This window comes from Apteryx rowi, unplaced genomic scaffold (genome assembly GCF_003343035.1).
Source record: "Apteryx rowi isolate R43461 unplaced genomic scaffold, aptRow1 scaffold_229, whole genome shotgun sequence".
Classification (NCBI taxonomy): Eukaryota; Metazoa; Chordata; class Aves; order Apterygiformes; family Apterygidae; genus Apteryx; species Apteryx rowi.
The window spans coordinates 1,027,353-1,047,471 of record NW_020448630.1 but is presented as its reverse complement, the minus strand read 5'-3'; the positions used below and the strand labels follow the sequence as shown (position 1 = coordinate 1,047,471).

The 20,119-nt window shown below is 37.1% G+C and overlaps 1 protein-coding gene across 3 annotated transcripts in view; it reads right to left on the bottom strand.

The window, feature by feature from the left end:
• Positions 1-20,119, bottom strand: part of REV3L (REV3 like, DNA directed polymerase zeta catalytic subunit) — a 123,112-nt gene that overhangs the window by 102,320 nt on the left and 673 nt on the right. The gene's annotated exons all lie outside the window — the stretch shown is intronic.

Below are 20,119 nucleotides of genomic sequence, written 5' to 3'. Positions count from 1 at the left end.
AATTACAGGCTTTTCTAAACCCAGCTTGTGACAGTTAACAGTCTCTCTCAAATAGATGCAGAGCAAATATCTTCACTTTAGTTTATTCAAATAGCTTGGCTCAATGATATTCATTCAAAACTGAGTAAGAGCTGTTTTAGCTCCAAATTTAAGAATAATAAAAAAAATACATAAGTGACTACATTTAAAAAAAAAATTAAACACAATAACCAGACTAATTTCAAATATTTCAAAAAACAAAGAGCAAAGTATTTGAAATGAAAACTAGTTGAATAAACTTACTTTAATCTAGTTAAATTTAATGCAATTCTTCTACTACATGACAGATTCATGGAACAGTTGAGGTTGGGAGGCACCTCCAGACATCATCCAGTCCAATCCTTCCCGCTCAAAGCGGGGTCAGCTAGAGCAGCTTGCTCAGGGCCTTATCCAGCCAGATTTTGAATATCTCAAAGAATGGAGGTATAAGGTATAATTTTATTAAATATATTCTAGTTTTTTAAATTGGACTTCAGTTTCTATTCAAAGGTATTTTGACAAGAGTTTAAGCCATCTAATCACAATTAAACTTAATTCCATCAACAAAGATAAATAAGAGAGAAAGCAGTTGAGGTAGTTTTTCTTCAAGGAAATAAATGTCACTAAACTTCACCCATGAACATATGCACCCCCTAAAATTGAAGTGTCATGATCTAACACTAATTTTATCAGCATGCCTAAACTTTGACAATACTTACTTCCAAAAAGCCATGCCAATTTAACAATTTGCCACTGTTTAGTTTTAATATTAGCATACATATGTTCTTTTGTTCATTTTATTTTCTCTCTCAGCCTGTCTGGGTTCTGCATTTTTCAAAATGCGAATAAGATGCATATAAATATGGTACTACTGTCTAGAGCTTGATGAATAGTGAAAGAGTAAAGTACTCTGACATTTTAAAACATCACTGTTGGCACTGAAATTGGCACAGTTTAAGAATAGGTTAGTTCATACCTCTGAGCTATTGTTTCAAGCTCTCTGACAGCTCAAGCAGACAGTATTTTATTAGTTTTATTTGGTTTGAGTGTTGAATGTTTCCTTGCAATAACAGTTACAGAACTGGTTCTCATTTGAAAACAAAGATACAGCAGAAAACAAGTTGGAGGTCTACCCATGTTCCCAAGATACTCTTGTGTCCACTGGGATTGCTGCTGATATTCCAGGAAATTTGGCTTTACAAAAAATCCTGCTTAAATCTAAAAAGATGAGGAACAGGATACTTTGTACAAAATTGCATACACAGYTCCTCTAAAAGAACATCATCAATTCAGGCTTTGAAAAATTTATGCCTACCGATTACCATGTTCAGAAAAGGAAGTCATATGCAAGACCTAYGCAAGTTTAACATTTTAAATATTACTATGTTTAGCCTTTGAGTTGAACAGATCACCAAAAGCAACAGGAATGCTTTAAAAAGAAGGCAAGTGAACTTGCATTTCCCAGTGCACTAATAATAATAATAATAATAAAATCTATGAGTTGGATCAAAGTCCTCAATTTTTATCTGAAATCTATTTAAAAGCTATACATTCTAGTAATAGGATGGAGGACATCCCTCATTTAAGATACCCATAAGACTTCATTAAGCTCCTTGCTACAACCTGAAATAACAGCATCCAAACAAAATCCAGATGCCTCACTGCTTAATCAAAGGTCCACGTGGACTAAATGGGTTCCTGTATAAAAAACAGAGGTGGGGGGACCTGGGGTGGGGGAAGAATCTAAGAGTTTTAGAGCTAAGTGATAGGTAAAAGGAGGGCTAAAGGAGGGAGCAATGAGACAAAAACTGAAAAAAAAAATCCCCATTCAACTCCCAGGACATTGTACATTTTTTGTAAGTAAATAGGATAAAATCTCCTTATCATAATAACGGAGCTAAAACTTGGGGCTAAAAATACAGGTTAACAATGAGATGTAGTTTTACATATTTTGAGTATACCTTGCGATGAAACTATTACAAAGCAAACATTTTAAATCAGTGTGTTTCATACTGGTTGGTTTTTTTYCAGTGGCTCTATTGTTTTTTACTCAAGGGCTTACAAAAACAGAAGCGTTAAGGTTTTTTTCCTCCTCAGCTGATGGCAGAATACACATATGGTAATCTTCCCAAACCACTGTATTCCCATGGTACAACTACTGGAATAGTAGAAGCTAGCACTGAAAGAAAACAAAGAGGACTAGAAGCTACTGAACATATTTTCAAAGAAGTGACTGCCTTCATCTCTTTGGAAATAGCTTTTGATTTATTCACATTTGTGTTTAGATACCCTTGCAGCTGTTTACCCCATGGAGAGCTCCAAGATTAGCAACTGAATCCAAAGACCCAGATTAACCTTGTAAAGCAACACCGAGTGTTTCTGCATCCTCAATGTTTTTTCATTCATCTATTTACCTCTAGTATATTCCAGTTGTTCACACCAAGATCCTCCAAGAACCTTTCCCAGAGCCTAGTATCTGCTTATCTGCCTTTCAAAAAGAACTGCAGTAAGAGGACTGGAAGACTACAAGCCCTCAAGCAGTTTTTCTGTATCCTCATGGTAAGCTTGAGTAGGAGATGTGCTTCAATTCTAACCTGCAACTCTCCCAAAATTCAGTGAACTCTGACCAAATTTCAAAGCACATGCAGGGCCTCATTCAAGCCTAGAAAGTGTCCAAGAACACCAATTTGGGATGCAGTGACAGAACACAAATATTCTCATTCTCGCATTTCAGATTTGGATGTATTTGTATTTTATTTCCAGTATCAGTGTTATCAGTTTTGTTTTGCAAGATGAAACTCTTTTGCTGTCCAGGCTCCTGGTCCTGCTGGGAACAGCTAAAAAGGGTTTAATTCAATACTGAGAAGCTGCAGACAATAATGATGCCATTATTTACAATGGGTTTAAGAAACAATTGACACACTTAACATGTTTAGGCACCCAGAACAAAAAATCTGAAAGTAATGATAGCAAAGACAAAGTCCAGGACAACGAAGGAAAGAAGGGGTATCTTTTTTTATTCATAACTCTACATTATTGTATTTTCACCTTTTGGTCTAGACTCATACTATTATGATCAAATTACCAGTTCACTGTGCCAATTTACAAATTAGAACTTTTCTTCCACTACATTTTATATTTTTATAGGTATTTGAAGCATTTTCCCAAGTCTCACAGGAAATCGATGGAAAAACCAAAAACCACACTCTAGCATCTTGACCATCAGACTGCTCTTCAACTCTTACTCTTCAGGTGGACAGCCAGGCACTTGAACAAGTGGAGGGAACACAGACCATAACCAGGAATAAACATGTGTGTTTTAAAAGAAGTATTTTTTGCAGAGTTGAGACTAGCAGTTAACTGCTGATTTTAAATCCTTATCAATTATCTTAAATTAAAATAAATCAAGAATGCCATCTAAAGCAAAAAACAGACCAAYTGGACCATCTCACACAGAGGGTAACTACTACATGGTATTAATGAGTGGTGGCTGCAGACTGGGAAAACAACCTGAAAACCTTGCATTGAGAGGAGGTAATAGTAAGTCTTCTGAAGCCAATTATTAGAACTTCAGGGGCTCTAGCCCTTTAAGAGATAAGCACTACTTTATTTCTAGGAAAAGCAGAAAAGAATTGTCATTAAAAATACCAAAAGATTGAGATCTAAAAGCTGTTTGTCAGGCTGTTTATTTTTTCTTGTCTTTGGTAAGAAGGTTATTCACCAGGGCAACCAGGGCTGTTTCTGCACTGTCTTGTTCTAAAATGAAAGTTTCAGCAAAAAATGCAAATTCTACTTATCACTATATATTACTAATTTCTTCAGAAAAACTTTAAGAAAAAATTATGTTTCTAATTCTTTGATGACAAAGGCAGACTTCCAAATAAGGATAATTTCAATCCTACGCCTGTAGAAAAATTGCTCCTCTGGCTTTACTGTTGCTATTCATAGATCTCTAAGCAGCTACTAGTCCAGACCAGATGACCGTAACAAATTTAAACACTTCTGGCAAAGGCGTGTTTATTATTTTCCAATACGACTGTCTGCCAAGTTTCCCTGTCCAGGATTTTTTTTTTTTTTTTTTTTTTTTTTTAAAGTTTTTTAAAGAAAGGAACTGCACAAGCCAAACCATGTCAGGGACTATCCTTCAAAGAATTTATTTATAAAGTGAAAGTGTACTAGCATGCATGCAGACTTATATTTGAAAATGGTTCAAAAACATCAGAAGACAGCAAAAGCTTAAACCTTCAGAGAGCAAAATGCTGTGCTATGAGTCCTTTTTAAATCATTTATCAGTAAAGAATACTCAAGAAGCTTTATTAATACACATGATGAAAAAGCACGTACTTCAATGAAATAGGCTGGAATTGATGAACACAGCCATCTTAACTTATAGTTCCCTTCAAAATACAACTTTTAATTACACCCTTTGTTGTAAGACTTTTCAGTGCATATTCCACAATGTCTGTTTCCACTCTACTGCTCATTAGTTCAGCTTTACAGATCTGCACACAGAATTATGGCATCAAGTCACATATCTTTTGAGGAACTGTTAGAAACATTGAGGCGTATTATTAACATATAAATTATCTTAAATAATGATCTTGCAACTGAGATACCTAAAGGCGAGAAGTGGAATGAATTCCACTTCAAGGCCTTCTATGACCTTGTACAAGTCATTCAATCCCTGCGTCTTGATGCTACATCAAAATTATATAATACCAAATTAAAAATTACTTAAGTTTTTAAGTACAAAATCTTTCTGAATGCTGTGTATATAGCTACTGACAGAAATGCACAGTCATACAGGAGACTATCAAAGTCTATATATGAGAGATATACTCAAAAAATCTTTGAGATGTAGTATTTAAAGAAAAAAGACGTAATCAGATGTTTTTGCAAAGGTTTTGCACATGATTCTCAGCCTTCAATCTGAACATAATCCTTAAAAGCCAGGTTGAAGGCATTCTTCCCCTGCAAGATTTCAATCCAGTTTATAGTAACTGTAATTAGTAACAGTAGAAGGTAATGACCAAACAACACATGTATTGCTTAAAAGGCCAATGGTTTGATATGGCAGGTGTTTTGATTTATCTTGCTATAATAAAAAGGTTTTCAGGTCTTGATGCATAAAATTCTCTTTGGGACATGAACTGGGAAGGGGGCGACACAAAACCACAAGTTATGACTGCAAGAAAAGCAGAAATTACTTAAAATTTGTGGTCATAAGGAAGTAAAAACTCAACCTTATACACAAAGCACAAAAGTTTTCCCACAGCAATGGATAGGTAACACAAAACTTTAATTGTGATGTTTTTAAACACATTAATCCTGTTATTGTGGCTGCTAATGTTCAATATCAGGGGATCAAGATCTCTGTTAACAACAGACAATTACAGAACACAGATACTTGTTTCCCCACTGGAAAAAGGGCAGCTTATTTCTAAATAAATATTAACCTTCTTTCAACCCTTATAAAGCATAAATATTCTATTTTTTTAAATGCATTTTCCTTTTTCCCACCTTTCACCTAATGGAAATTGCAAGTTTTAATTGCTTATATAATTCCTTTCATATCAGTTTACTTCTCAATTTTGGAAAAGGTAGAATTGTGTTTGTTTTCTGTACTACAGTTGCTCCATTTTAATCAGGTCTTTTACTAACAGTAGAAAATGTCTGATTTTTACAGGTTTCTTAACTGGTTGAGCAAATTCCAATATAAAACTGCAAAAATTCCAACCATTACAAACCCTCTTTAAAGTAAAGCCTTTTGTCTATGATTGGGCCTTTGCAGAAATACCACTAAGCCTCATGAGAGAACGTTTTTAGAAGTCTTTTTAGACTAAATAGTTAAACATACAGCTTGGCAATGAGAAACAGTGATGTCCAGTTGCAACTGAGCGGATTTTAAAATGTGTATGAAGTTCCTGAATGGAAAAAGAGCTCTTGACCTCACTGTGCAACTACAAAAACAGCCAAACAACAACAATTTTCACTACAGATGTGACCTGTGCTTTACTAATCCAGAGCTAAACTTCAAACAACTCACAAAATCAGCAACTACCTCAGATCAGATTTACTTCTAAGTTAGAGAAGAGCATACACAGAAGCTATTTGCCAGAAAAACAACACTTCAAGCAGTTGGTGCCTTACCCTTTTACACGGCTAGCCTCCAATATCAACTTGCAGATTTCCTTGTTCTAAATGCTGGCAGCTACTAAAACGTGTTGATGAACAAAACACTTTTCTCCTTGTAAAATATGTAATGCGCCATGGTGGTGGATTCTGTTGGTCAACTCAAAAACCATCAAAAAATAGAAAAGTGAATCAGGTTAAGACAGACTACTTCCTTACACACAAGGGAAACACATTCTTTCAATTCCAGTCCTAGCTTGCACATAATAACACCAGAGAATACAATCTTCCTTTATATTGTGTATTAATAATCACAATACCTTAAATACTCAAATTATAGAGTGCTTAAAGCACAGTACTTCAGCAAAACAACTGTTGTAATGAGAGGCTGTAAAACAGCTGCTGTACTTCAGAACATGTAATTCCATTTTCTTTCATAAAGGGAGTTTTAAGACATCACCTAGATAGAACTACATTTAATAAAATCTTTCCCTCACATTTCTTTTAAAATAGAGAGCAATACAAGCACCACAAGGAGGAAAGAAAAATCCTGTTTTTAAAAATAATTGATCAGTATTGTAAAAGTAATCATAGAGTCAAATACAATTGGGGTTTCCAGTGTTCCAGTTGGGGGGGGGGGGAAGGGGGAAGGGGGAAGAGAACTTCCAAAGTCAGAGTGAAGGTCCAGCACACTGTCACTGTGAAAACCTGAAAAGCATGCCTCCAAGGAGCACTGGCAGCTGTAAGTAAGCAAAGGAACATCAGTACAACAGTTACAGAATTTTCCAACTACATATTAATTGCAAAAAAGTGAAGCCTTAAAACGGTGTTAAGTTTTAAAATCCGAAACCTTTGTCAAAAATCACACTGCAGGATAGTGTAATAGCTATATTAACTTCTATTCTGTCACGAAGACTGTAGTTCTTGAAGGTTGCTGATGAAACATACGATTTACAAGTCTTAAAGAGCCAGGTTTATATTCTGAATAGTAGAGTATATTCCACTCCATCCTATCTAGACACAGTAAGGAACGGCTGGTATCTATAACAGATCAATTACATGTATTTGAAGAAGCCTGGAAACCRTTTCTAACAACGGAGAAGGAAAAAGGCTTAGACAGCTTCAAGAACACCAGATAGAACTGACCTCTAATTCCTTGTGCTTTATTTTTCCCCTTGGTCCTTTTCTCTTCATATATTTCTCTCCCCATAATCTTCATGGGGAGGTATTACATCTAGTAGTAACCTGTTTTACTGTTTCATTAAACTGAAACAGAGCAGAATTCTTCTGAAGAGCTTCTGCAGTATGCAATATTTAAGAACACACAACGGGTAAAAATCATTTACCTTTTTAATCACCCATTACAACATCAAAAATAATAAAAGACTCAAAATAGACAGCAAAAGCTTATTTTCAGCTCTAGAACAGTCAAAACTTCAGCTATACTGTACTAACATGAAGAACCAATTATTTGATGGCAACAGACTGAGCCTACCTCCATTAAAAGCAATCCCCCCATCAAAACTCCTTGGCTCAGCAAATATACTACATCAATCTCTCCCTTCCCCCATCCTGACTAAATGGCTTCTAAGCTGAATGACTTCTAAATGACTTCCGAGTTGAAAAGCACTAATAACTGCCCTCTGTATTTGTCCAAATGCAAGTCAAAATAAATTTGGATGACTTCAGAAAGCAAAATTTATGCAGAGTTACTGTTACTACATCAAACTCTTGGATTAAGAAATTCCAGTTCAATATAGCACATCATAAAACATTTAAAATTATTAACTAAATATAAAAGAAAGAATGCAAGCTACTAGATTTGAAAGCTTGTCAGAAATAATCTAGCTTAGAGTCACTCACACAGATTCAACTGTATGATCAAGCCTGAAGCTTTAACTGATGGTTGCTGCAAAGAAAGCAGCTGTAAAAAGTCAGTTCTGTACTACCAAGTTTTAAACACTACCTGTGCTTCCCCTAACCCTCATAACAAATTATCTTCAGATGTTAAAAATACTACACTACAATCTTACTGACCTGATGTTCTCCAAAATGGATTTATTAAAATCTCAAAAGGAACTAAAAGACAGTCATTGACAATTCTGCCTATATTTATCAATTCTGTAATACCAGAAGTTTTATCCATAATGAGAAGACAGTATTTAGATATTCCCACTTATACGATTAATCAACTTTTTCCTCCAAAAAAAGTCTCCTTCAGCTGAGAAAACACTTGCAAAGGAATCTGAGACACATACAAGCACAAGATTAAAAAAAGCATGAATGTCACAGGACCCCTACAGTCAAATGCACCTCCAGTGCTGACCTAGTCCCTACCATGCTCTTACCCCTTCTTTAAGTCTGTTCTTAGAATGAAATGTTTTTCAGAAGAGTTAAAAAGTCCTGCAGAAGGCTCACAAACGGTAACAAGACACTATGCTGGCACATGTAGGGAGTTTAGGAACATCAGCAGCCTCCTGGGCTACATTAGAAAGAGAACTGTCTGCAGGTTGAGGGAGGTGATCCTTCCCCTCTGCTCAGCACCGGTGAGTCCACACCTGGAATGCTGGGTCCGGTGCTGGGCTCCCCAGCACAAGAAAACCTGGACCTGTTGGAGCAAGTCCAGCGAAAGACCATAAGATGACTAAGGGACTGGAGCATCTCTTGTAAGAAGAGAGGCTGAAAAGAGGTCCGAGACTGTCCAGCTTCAGGAAGAGAAGGCTCAGGTGGGATGTTATCAGTGAGCATGAAAACCTGATGGGAGGGTGTAAAGAGGATGGGGCCAGACTCTTCTCAGTGGTACCCACTGACAGGATGAGAGGCAATGGGCACAAACTGAAATCTGGGAAATTCCACTTGAACACAAGAAAATACTTCTCCGCTGTGAGGACAGTTGAGCACTGGAACAGGTTATCCAGAGAGGTGGTGGAATCTCTGTCCTTAGAGATGTTCAAAAGTTGTCTGGACAGGGTCCTGGGCAGCCTGCTCTAGCTGACCCTGCTTGAGCAGGGGGGGGTTGGACCAGCTGATCCTCCAGAGATGCCTTCCAACCGCAACTATAGATTCTGTGATTTGTCCGCTTTGAAACAGAGAACATAATATGCAAAATGTAAATTCTTCTGCTCACTTGAGCCTCCTTCATCCAAGCTAAGAAAATAAAAGTGTAACTTCTAAAAACATTCTCTGGCATTTGGTAAAGCTATAGTTAAGGTTAACTGCTACAGTGCTGAATTAATTCACAACATAATTACTGTAGCAGCTATTAGAATATGGGGAATTGGACTGTTGCATCTTCAAGAAAATACCTCAATCACTTGAGCTGTCCAATTTACTAGAGCATACTGTATATCACAAGATGCTCTCCCCTCTTTACCTTTTATCAGTCATGCACAAGAAGTATCCTTACCCAAGGACCTCAAGGTTCTCTGACCAACTCCACTCTGTTCCACTGTTATTTTTCCATCAGCATTTTATCTCCACAATATTGTTTTCAAATGCATAAGCTTCAGCCACTGACTATGAATGTTCTGCTATCAAAATACCAAGTCTCTGAGGGTGCTATACATAAGAAATGCAATCACTCATCCTTTAGAAGCTATGGAATTCAAACATTCAGTGAAATTAAATGGTCTTAAAATTCCGCTCCATAAGCTAGATTATTAATCAAATTAAATGTATCATTGCTAATGGTTTGCATAAGAGAATTACATTCTGAAAAAGCCAGAGACCAGAGTTGGATAGAATAAGGTGTTGCTAAGGTTTTTTTTTTTTTTTTCCTCTCTCCAATGACGCAAGCTTACACAAAACAAGTATGATTTTTATGGAGGCAAGTGAAGAACATGACATAGGAACAAGCATCTGAAAGTCAATTTACACTAAAGGAGAGATGATCGCTTGAAAAAGTGTTTCTCATTCAATTTTTTTTAAAACCTGACACATCCTACATACCTACATACATACCTACATTATATAGGCCTGCCTATCTTTCTCTTCCCAAAAGATATTTTCTTGAGCATTTATTACATTACAGAGTCAGACTGCAAGTCTGGCTTTCTATTCTATTTTTACTGATACACTAAGAGGATGAACACCAGAAACTCAGAATTTGTTTTATTTGCATTTTCACATCTCTTACCCTAAAAGCAATAAACCAAATTTTCAAGAAAGCAAGCAACACAAATTGCAAAGTACTTATGAGAATATTATAGTTCTCCACTAATTTCTACACATTTTGAAGAGCTCTCAGTACTAGGTACATTGTTTTCTTTCTCTTCTCCCATTGCACAGAGCACTAAACCTTACATAACACCTCATCTACTTTCAGCCACAAGTCTAGAGATAAGAAATTCCAGGGGATGAATCAGTCCCAAGAGCCAAAGCAACTAAAACCAAGAGGGAACAACCTCAGATAACTGGTCCCTGTTGCTGCAACTTAAACATCAATATTTTCTATGGCCCTGGCTCTCAGCATTCTCCTTCTTCCAACCCCCCACCTCCTTCACCTCACATGCTCTACATATTCCTTTCCTTCCACAGCCTTACTTTCAACACATCCTCCCCTTCTCCTGTTTTTCCATTCAGGCAATCCCTCCTACAAAATTCCACTTCAAAATAAGAAGTCTAATAATATTGCCATGCCATCTGTTTTCACAACACATCACACCTTCTACACCTTTTAACATTTCATTTATACAGAACATAATTTCTTTGGAGTGAGGACTATTCACCATTATCTGCAAACTGCCTAGAACAACTGGGTTCTGTTCTCAAGTCTTTCATCTTTATTATAGCAGTGGTTAAAAACAATGATTTATTTCCTTGATTAGGTTTCCAACTGTTGGCACAAGAACACAAGCTCACCAAAACCTGACATGCTGGCACAATCTGTAAATGCTTAATAGAACTTTATTCTGTGCTTCCCATCGATTTTTTTTTTTTTTTTAATATGCAATCAAACTTGAAACAGGAATCCAGACTGCAAATATACTAGGATCTTCTTTACATGGGATTGAAAGGTTTACAAACCAGTCTAGCGTATGTGACTCCACAAATTCTTTAAAAAAACGTACATAAAAAACATAATACAAAGAATGGCCTGAATTACCAGGGCAAGTTAAATTAGTTTATGCACAACATATACGCACAACCATTTTTCTGAAGTAAGAAAAACAAGAGACAATTTAAAACTACATTTCTGATATAGAACAATATTTTTCAGTCTAATGCTGACTTACATTCAGTTTGTTTTTTTTTAATCATTCCCATGTTTTGTGTTCAAGCAAAACACTCCACCAAAAAAAAAACAGAAAAAGATTTATTATTTTACATTGTCATACTACACTTGAGATAGCTACACATAACGGGTATGGTTTTTAAACACTATAAAACAAACCTTGCCTGAATCAGGAATGAAATAGAAATGTGTGTTCTTTCACCCAGACGATAATATAATAAAGGAAGAGGCCACAACAAAACACACACCAGAGAGCTCTGAACTACATCTAACAGATATGCAATGGGGGGATAAATTAAGATTAAGTTAGAGGAAGAAGCCTGCAACAAGGAAATATGGAAGTGAGTCACTAGTGGTGTACCCCAAGGGTTGATACTGGGGCCAATACTATTTACCATCTTCAGTGATGACCTGATGAAGGGACAGATGCACCTGCAGCAAGTTTGCAGATGATTCAAAATTGTGAGGAGTGGTTGACAGACCAGGTGGTCATAGTGCCATTCAGAGGGACCTCTATAGGCTGGAGAAACGTAAATGTTGCTCAGAGAGGTCGTGGAGACTCCATCCTTGAAGACATTCAAAACTGACTGGACAAAGTCCTGAGCAGCCTGCTCCAGTTGACCCTGCTTTGAGTGGGGGGGAGGCTGTTGGACTAGATGAACCCCAGAAGGTCCTTCCAACCTCAATGATTCTGTGATTCTATGAACATTAATTTGAGTTTTAAAAAACAAAAACAAACACTACCCACTTCTGTTGTAGGACATGGAGAAACAGCTAATGCTCAGAGCAGAACTAGGTTGTTTATTCTTCACCTACTACTACTATTTAGGGTTAACAGTAAAGATAGTAAAGACTCAGTTCTATAAAGCTAATTCAAACAGTGCAAAAAGTAAAATATTTGATATCAAGTATTTATAAAAATATTTTCAGTTTATTTCAACTCAGTAAATGGCCTGTAATCTCTTCTAATTCACTACGGATAGTAAAATAGGCTTCACTGCTTATAAATTTGAATTCCACACAACCATTTGCTTAACAGACAATAAATAAAAACAAAACATACAAGAACATGAAGGAAGATTCATTTGCAATGAAAGTGTGTTATAACATCTTAGCTAGGTTAAATAGGGAATTTCTTAAAGGGACGTGTAAAAGGTGCTATATTGAGAACTCCAGAAAATAACCACCTCATCTGGTTACTAAATATAATAGGGATGACAGCAATAAAAATTTGTTCATTACAGCTCTGAAGGTAGCACTTTCAAAAATGAGGGCTGAATTGGTTTCCAATTCCCACTGCTTAATAGCATCCATGCTATGCAGAAACCCACCCAGGTAGTTTCAAATACAAAATGAAAGACTCATTATGCATCTCATTATACAAAACTCTGAAAACTTGTATTGTATACCACCCCTGAGGAGTAATGCCAAGTATCATGGATTAGGTACAACGTTCCACAGCCCTTTCAGTATTCGCACCGAGTACTGCATGTTGATATTGCACCTAAAATAGGACATAGAGCCTTGTTGCAGTAAACACTGGTTTAGTCAGCAAACAGCACAGAGGTGCATCTTGAATGTAAATAAGAAGTGGTTGCTCCTGCTTTTCTGAAATTTTGGGGAAAAAGCCTGTTACTGAGGGACAAACCCAAACTAGCAGTGGTATCTGTAGTGAATACTCTTTCTTTTCTTCTTCTTTCCAAATCTCAATCAGTTTTCACTAACACTGCCAAAATCTTTCAGTTACTTTTACAGTGGTAGGGTAACCAACCTACAGCCAGCTACCCGGCACACTTTGCACAGCCTTTGGGTGCAAGTTTGTTTACCTGGACACATGAACAGGCTGCACAGAGCACCTGGATATTCACTGCTGACAAAATAACTCTCAGTAATCTGTGAAAGCATGAGCATCTACATCAAGGTCATACATGAACTCATGAACACGCAGTCACCATGAGGGGCTGTATCTACGTGCACAGGGAAAGATGTTACTGGAATCGCTGTCTACATGCTGACCACAGGACAGAGAAGGTCTGGAGCACAGAGACATCATATGGTTTCCTAATGAGCCACATGTGCTCCCCTCCCCTCCCCCCCCCCATCAGCAAGTGTGGCAGTACATTAAAAAAAAAGCCTTCTATATACCTTAAAACTTCTCCATAATAAAACACAGCCATTGAAAGATAAGAACCTTAACATACATAAATGAAGTTCATGCAGAAAAACACTGGCACTTTAGACAGTCCATATATCTAGTACCAATTTTTTTTTTCTTTTTTTGTAATTTTGACTCTTGCATATTTTGGGCTCTGTCTTCATATTCACAAAGCTACTGTAGCACTGCCAGAAAAATACTGCCTGTTTGCAAACTCATATATTTGATTCTTCCACTGCATTCCTCAAAATTATTGTTTTCACCAAAATATATATAGGCATCATGAATAACAGTGTAATTACAGCCTAACTATATAGATTTCATGGTAGATCTTTCCACCCAGTCCCTGTACTCTGTTAATCAAGTCTGGGCTTTAATGTTTCACTATTGCTACTTCAACTATAACTTTGCTCAATACATAAAGGAACCACTATTTTATTATTTACATTAATTTAATAATGGGCAGAGTGGTATCACAGAAAACCTCTCTCTGATTTGAGACAATAATATCTTCATTGTACTAACAGTTCTGCTACTGATATGATGTGGGACCCTAAGCGAGTCCATTCTTTCCTTTATACAGGTATACCTTACTATCTGTCAAGTATGTGTTCCTGAAAGGTGAAATAATTCAACAGTTAGTGAAACAATTTTTCCCACAGAATTAATGTAGTACAGAGGAGATAGGTACTGTGTATTTAAATTGTGTGCATTTCTTAACTCCCTGTACACAAGACATGGCAGATGGAAAGCAAGAAGCAAGTTCATCAACTGTCATCTCAACATCCAATGACAGATGAGGTGAAAGAGATGAGGTGGAGCAAAGGTTGCTAAAAAAATAATAAAAAAAAAATAAAAAAAAATTGACTGCTTACTGGCCTGAGATTTTGATCAGCAGGTCTCCTGTAACACGAGACCGAAACCTCTAAGTCTCTAGTGACCCTGTCTGATCATTCTGAAAGATCTCAGCTGTTCCTCTATAACACTGGACATCCAATGTAAATCTTTCAGTGTGAGTGTTCTTGTCGCCTCTTTCCAAAAGATTACATTTCCATCGTGGTCATCATCCTTCTCAGAGGCCCACTGAACACCAAGGTCAACCAAGTCAAACAAGGCTAAAGGACAAAAACAGGGTAACGACAACAGTTAGCAGCAGAACAGTTAAATGGTCAACCCTGGAACTCTGAAACAAGAGACTGAGGACAAACGGATAGCAGGGTGTTACTGTACAGTCATTTCCTTCTTCCAGGAATTTATCTCATCTACTTAGACTGCAAAAATTACTATGCAGGCACTGTTTCTCACTGCGTGTTTACACATTGCCTAATCCTGCCAAGCTCAGTTGTGATATCCATGTGCTACTCTCGTAATAGTAATAGAGACAACTATTTTCAGACTGACGCATTATTTTGAGGAGGTTCATTTTACAGACTGAGAAAGAAAATATTTCAGCAAACAGCCAAAAAGAAACCATAAGAAGTTGGCAACAGAACTGGATATAATATCTCAGATAGATAAGGTATTAGTCTACTACCAGATGCACCGATCATAAAAGTTAGTTCCAAGTTACATATTAGACCCAATTAAGATGCAGCTACTTTGTGAAACACTTTGAAGTCTACAGCTGATGGAGCTCTAAGCATATCATGTTTGTTATATATATTAAAAAATTGAATTATGAAAGCAGAAACAGATTCAAAGGATTGACCAAGAGGTACTCTACAGGAGGAAACAGAACAATGGTTATGAAACCAGTATGTCTGGATTCCAGTTAAAACACTGAATTTGTCATAGTATTTTAGGGTTTACTTGAAAGAACAGAATTAAAGTAAGCAGTATATACACAGATAACTARATTTGCTTCTTAATGAATGAGTTTCATGTCTGCAGAACAGAATTTCATAATATATTCAGGCAGCCTCTCACTGCTCTAACAACCCAGTGGTCCATCTATACAAAGCATGTAACAAATGCCTCAAAAAAGTAGAAGGCTGTTCCAAAAAAAAAAAAAAAAAAAACCCTAGAAAACTTTCTTTTTAAAAATCAAGGAAAGTTACTAGGTAATGATCTCCAACCACATCACTGACAAAACCTGAACACTGAAAGCCATCTCAGAATAAATACAGTATCTCAAATCCCTCATTCCTACTCCATCTACGTTCACATCTTGTAGGAGCTATAAACCTCTGGAGAACAGCGAGACAAATGGCCATGAGGCTATTTTTCAAATACTTCTTCAGAAGTATGAGAAGCCTGCCAGTACAAGACGCAGAAATGGCATGCTGGATGCAGAGCTACAATGCACAATGTTGAAAATCTTCTAGGCCATGTTGCAGTCCACAGAATAACACCTATCAATACTTGTACATTAGCTTTTTTGGGGGTGGAGGGGGGGGGTGGAGGGGAATAGGGAAGGGGGAGGCATGAGCCTCACCACAGTGGCCTTATCAACTATTTTGCATCCTCATACCCTTACTATGAAGCCACAGAAGAGATTTAAAGACTGTTAATGAGAAGTGCCCACTTCTGGGAAATGGGAAGTAGTGGCAACTGGAATGATGCTTGGATGTAAGCACTGGGGTAACAAATTGAGAAGGCTATGAGGAATGATCATCRTGGGACAAAGCGTCTGGAATGGTAGCGAGAATAAGAGGAGGAAAAAAAGAATAATCATGAACTGAGTGTAGGAAGCAGCAAATTCCTGTGATGAGCTCATTCCTTCTCAAGTGAGAAGCCAGGGAGGAGAGAAAGAGCTGCAGTGGTACTGGGATGGGATCAGATATACAGCCAGGTCAGTGAAGGGGGAAAAAGGGGAGGGAAGTACAGAAGAAAGAAGATAAGCAGGCCTCCTCACTGAGTCATACCAGAGCTACTGCCACTGGAAGGAAGCCAGATCCAAGCTGGAGCAGTTGCCTCTGCTTTCCCTCCCCCTCCCTCGGAAAACCAAGGAGAAGTGAAGCCACCAAACTCAGTTCAAACATTCACCTGAAATGCATTCAGGTTTTGCCAACAGTCAACCACTCCTCTGAACTAAGCTTAGTCTCAGAAGAACTCAGGGTCAAAAGCATACAAAAGTAACTTTAAAACATCCTCTTCTTTGGCTGAGTTTTGTGCTGAAGTAAAATTTATTCTTGAATCAGCGATAATATAAAATACAAAAGCCTTCCAAAGAGACAAATATATATACTGGCAATTGAGGACAGCAGAGTTATATTATTCCTCAAATTACACACTTTTTCTTAGGTAAATTCCTAATCTGCCTTCTCAAGAGACTCTTCTGTCAACTGAGCAGACATTTCTCAGCTAAAATCCTTCAATGTAATTTTAAATGTTTATCTATTTTTGTGTGTCAGCCTCAAACCCTGCCCCAATCAGAATTCTGTATTTTTTATATTTTAAAATGGGTAGTTGAAATATTTGTTATCATAAATCAACATTGCATATGATTTATGACTTGACGTGTCCTCAGCTACTCGTCCTCTGTGTTGTAAGGGAAGTGATACCTGTATTATTAGCAACCTCAGCTCATTTATTAGTGCCTCTCCTAACATGACATGCAATCTCACCTTAATTTCTTTATGGACAGATTTAGAGTTTGGTTCTGTCTTCCTGCAGCTGAATGAATATTTGACAGAAATGTCTGACTAAGCATTCACACACTTTTTTGAAGTAGTTAGGTAAGTCTTGAGAAAAACACCAAGACCTGAAATGGTCAAAAGCTAGCAGGAAGTAAATCACAACTTTGACACCTTCCTATACCACAACTTAGTGACAAGAATGACAATTTAGGAATAACGAATTAAGCCAAAGACCATATGTTAACAGAAAATTCAATTTTCATTATGCTTTCATTGTAATAAACAGGTATTGCAATTTCTCAAAGGTTTTTATAAGAAGCAGTTACAAGAACTGCTAGCTGGTAGAAAAGAAATACTGCCTGAGAAAATAATGAAATTTTGTTTCATAGTTCAGCCTTACCTAGTGAATTAAAACCTAATGTTTTTAAATATAAGAAGCAATATTACGAGACTCCTTTAGAGATACAAAGACTGCTACATCAAATAATACGTATGATCTTATACAACAAAGCATGAATTAATACTGCTTCCATCGTATGACAACCATGTCAGTGCTGCAGCACTTCTGGCAAGTCAGCTTCAAATACCAAACTGCTGAAATGGAATGAAATAGCCAGACCAGCTAAGATACATTCAAACAGAAATTCTAGTAGTGTTTCACGCCACCTTTGTTATTGTAGTCAGGTTTTTACTCTTGATATTTCACAGAACAGAAAATAGAAAACAAGCTACTGCCTTTGGGCTTAAACAAAATTTTGACTCCTTGCCTTTCAAACTCTTACTTAGGCAAAGATGTAGGACACCAAAACATGACTCGCGTGGTCTTGCCAAACAGAACGAGATTTCTTCTTTGAAAGACCTAAAGTTGTAAAACCTTATTACCAACACAGTCCATTCTAAGAGGCAGAGGAACTTGCAAGATTTCTTTTTAAAGGGAAATCTGGTTTTACCTCCCCCAATCACCATACCAAAAATCATTTTAGTTTTATATATAGCACAGACAAACCTTTACAAATTAATTGTTAGGTTGTCTAACACGGGACTATTAAAACAAAACAAAACAAAAAAACCTCAAAGATAAGAATACTGGAAACCTTTGTCATTCATATACCTCCCTGAACACAATACTCCCTTACGGAGAGAAAGAATAGCTAGCTGCCTTCAGAACCAATGTCCACAGCTGGTACTAGACACAAGACACAGTGCTGCTAGATACTTCACTTTCTGAATATCTGCATAAGCAACTTTCATATACCAATCAATCTCCCTTCACTCAGCAGGTGGAATTTGGAGTCCGCTCTGAACCCAACTGCCAATTAGCTGCACAGCATGGACACACTGTTTTAAACATACTAAGATTCAGGCAGAACTAATCACACTGAACGTGCAAGCAGCCTATACAGGCACAGTTGTTTGTTGTCACACAGGCAGTGTTGCAACTGAACACCTTTCCTGCAGGCAAGACATACACATTAAACCCAATCAGAAGCACTCATCCCTATCCAGGCCAGCTCAAGTGAATAAAAACACCACATTACCCATAAGCCAGTCAGTAAATACATACTATTGTTTTATATGGTATATCAGAAGTTGGTTTTACTATTCCTTTTTCCTAAAGGAAATGTCAATATAGGTATAAATGGTTATACTTTATTTTACATTTCAACTCTCAAATAAATAACTGGATAGCCTCTCTCTGAAATCATGTACATTACTTTTGACAATGACTGCTTACTTCAAACACCTCTGAAAAGATAGGATTATATTTGTTTCCTTTAAAAAAAAAAAAAGAGGCACAGAGAAGTAATATGAAGTTCTTGAAGCTCATTAGCAAACATTATTAAAAGGATTGAAAGGAAAAAAGCTCTTAAAAAGTTTAACAAGGAAATAAACAGAAGATAACCAAGTCACACTTCCTATGCAGACTGCAGTAAAGTGTCTTCTTCAACCAAAATGAATTAGAAACACTTCTATTATGCAAACTAACATTAAAGTTCATGGTTTGGGAAACCAAGGATTTCCTACTGTGTTCCTAATAGCTGAACAACTAAACTACGTTATTGTTTACTTTATGATGTCACATTCATGATATGGCATAGCCTAAACATTTTAAGAAAATAAGCCTTAATGAGTTAACCACACACACACAAAGCCTACTACCTGCCAGACGACCTCAGGCTCTGCATTTTTTAATAATGAAATAGTTACTCATGCCATTACATAAATATTACTACATAATATCTCCTTTGTATGCAAAATGAGAACTACAATAAAATAGGTCCCACTATTTCAATATTTTTATCTATTAATCCCACTCATCCACTTAGCAACTTGGGGCTGCAGATGCATCAGATCACAGCAGCTTTAATAGCTCACATTCCTCTGTGCCTAAAGAGGAAGCAGACAGATAATTCTAAAAAACAAAATGAAAAACCTTCTTTCCTAGATAACTGGGTGAGGGGAAAAGATGTCATTATTGTGCTTTTTTATTATGTGGTTTCTGTCCTGACTAACATTTAACATATACAACCAATACCTCATTCTCAACATGTAAGTCAATAAAATATGCAGAAACACCTTAATTCCCAAAGTCAGTATTATACAACATAAGGATCATTGCTTATGCTCCCTTAACACGTCTAATAGCTCAAAGAGCAGGCCTTTTTTCAACTTTGGTTAACGCATGTGAAGCCTACGATAAATATTAATTCTCCTAAATATTAGATTTCTGAACAGAAGGCTGGTGGCTGGAAATACGTTTGAGACGTAGGAGACCMTAACAAGGAGCCCGCAGGAGAAGCAGCAGCCGGATGATACGTTGGGAAGTCTCAGGGGGCAACATGTGGCCAGCGGTTAGGACGTTCCCTTCTGCAGTGCAGCACCAGTGCCTATTGGTTTTGGCAGCGTGTAACACACTAGCACGAGATCAAACGCGCAGGGGGAAAATAAATAAATAAATAAATAAAATGAGAAGCCCCAAGCCCCCACTTCGCAAGTCCTGCA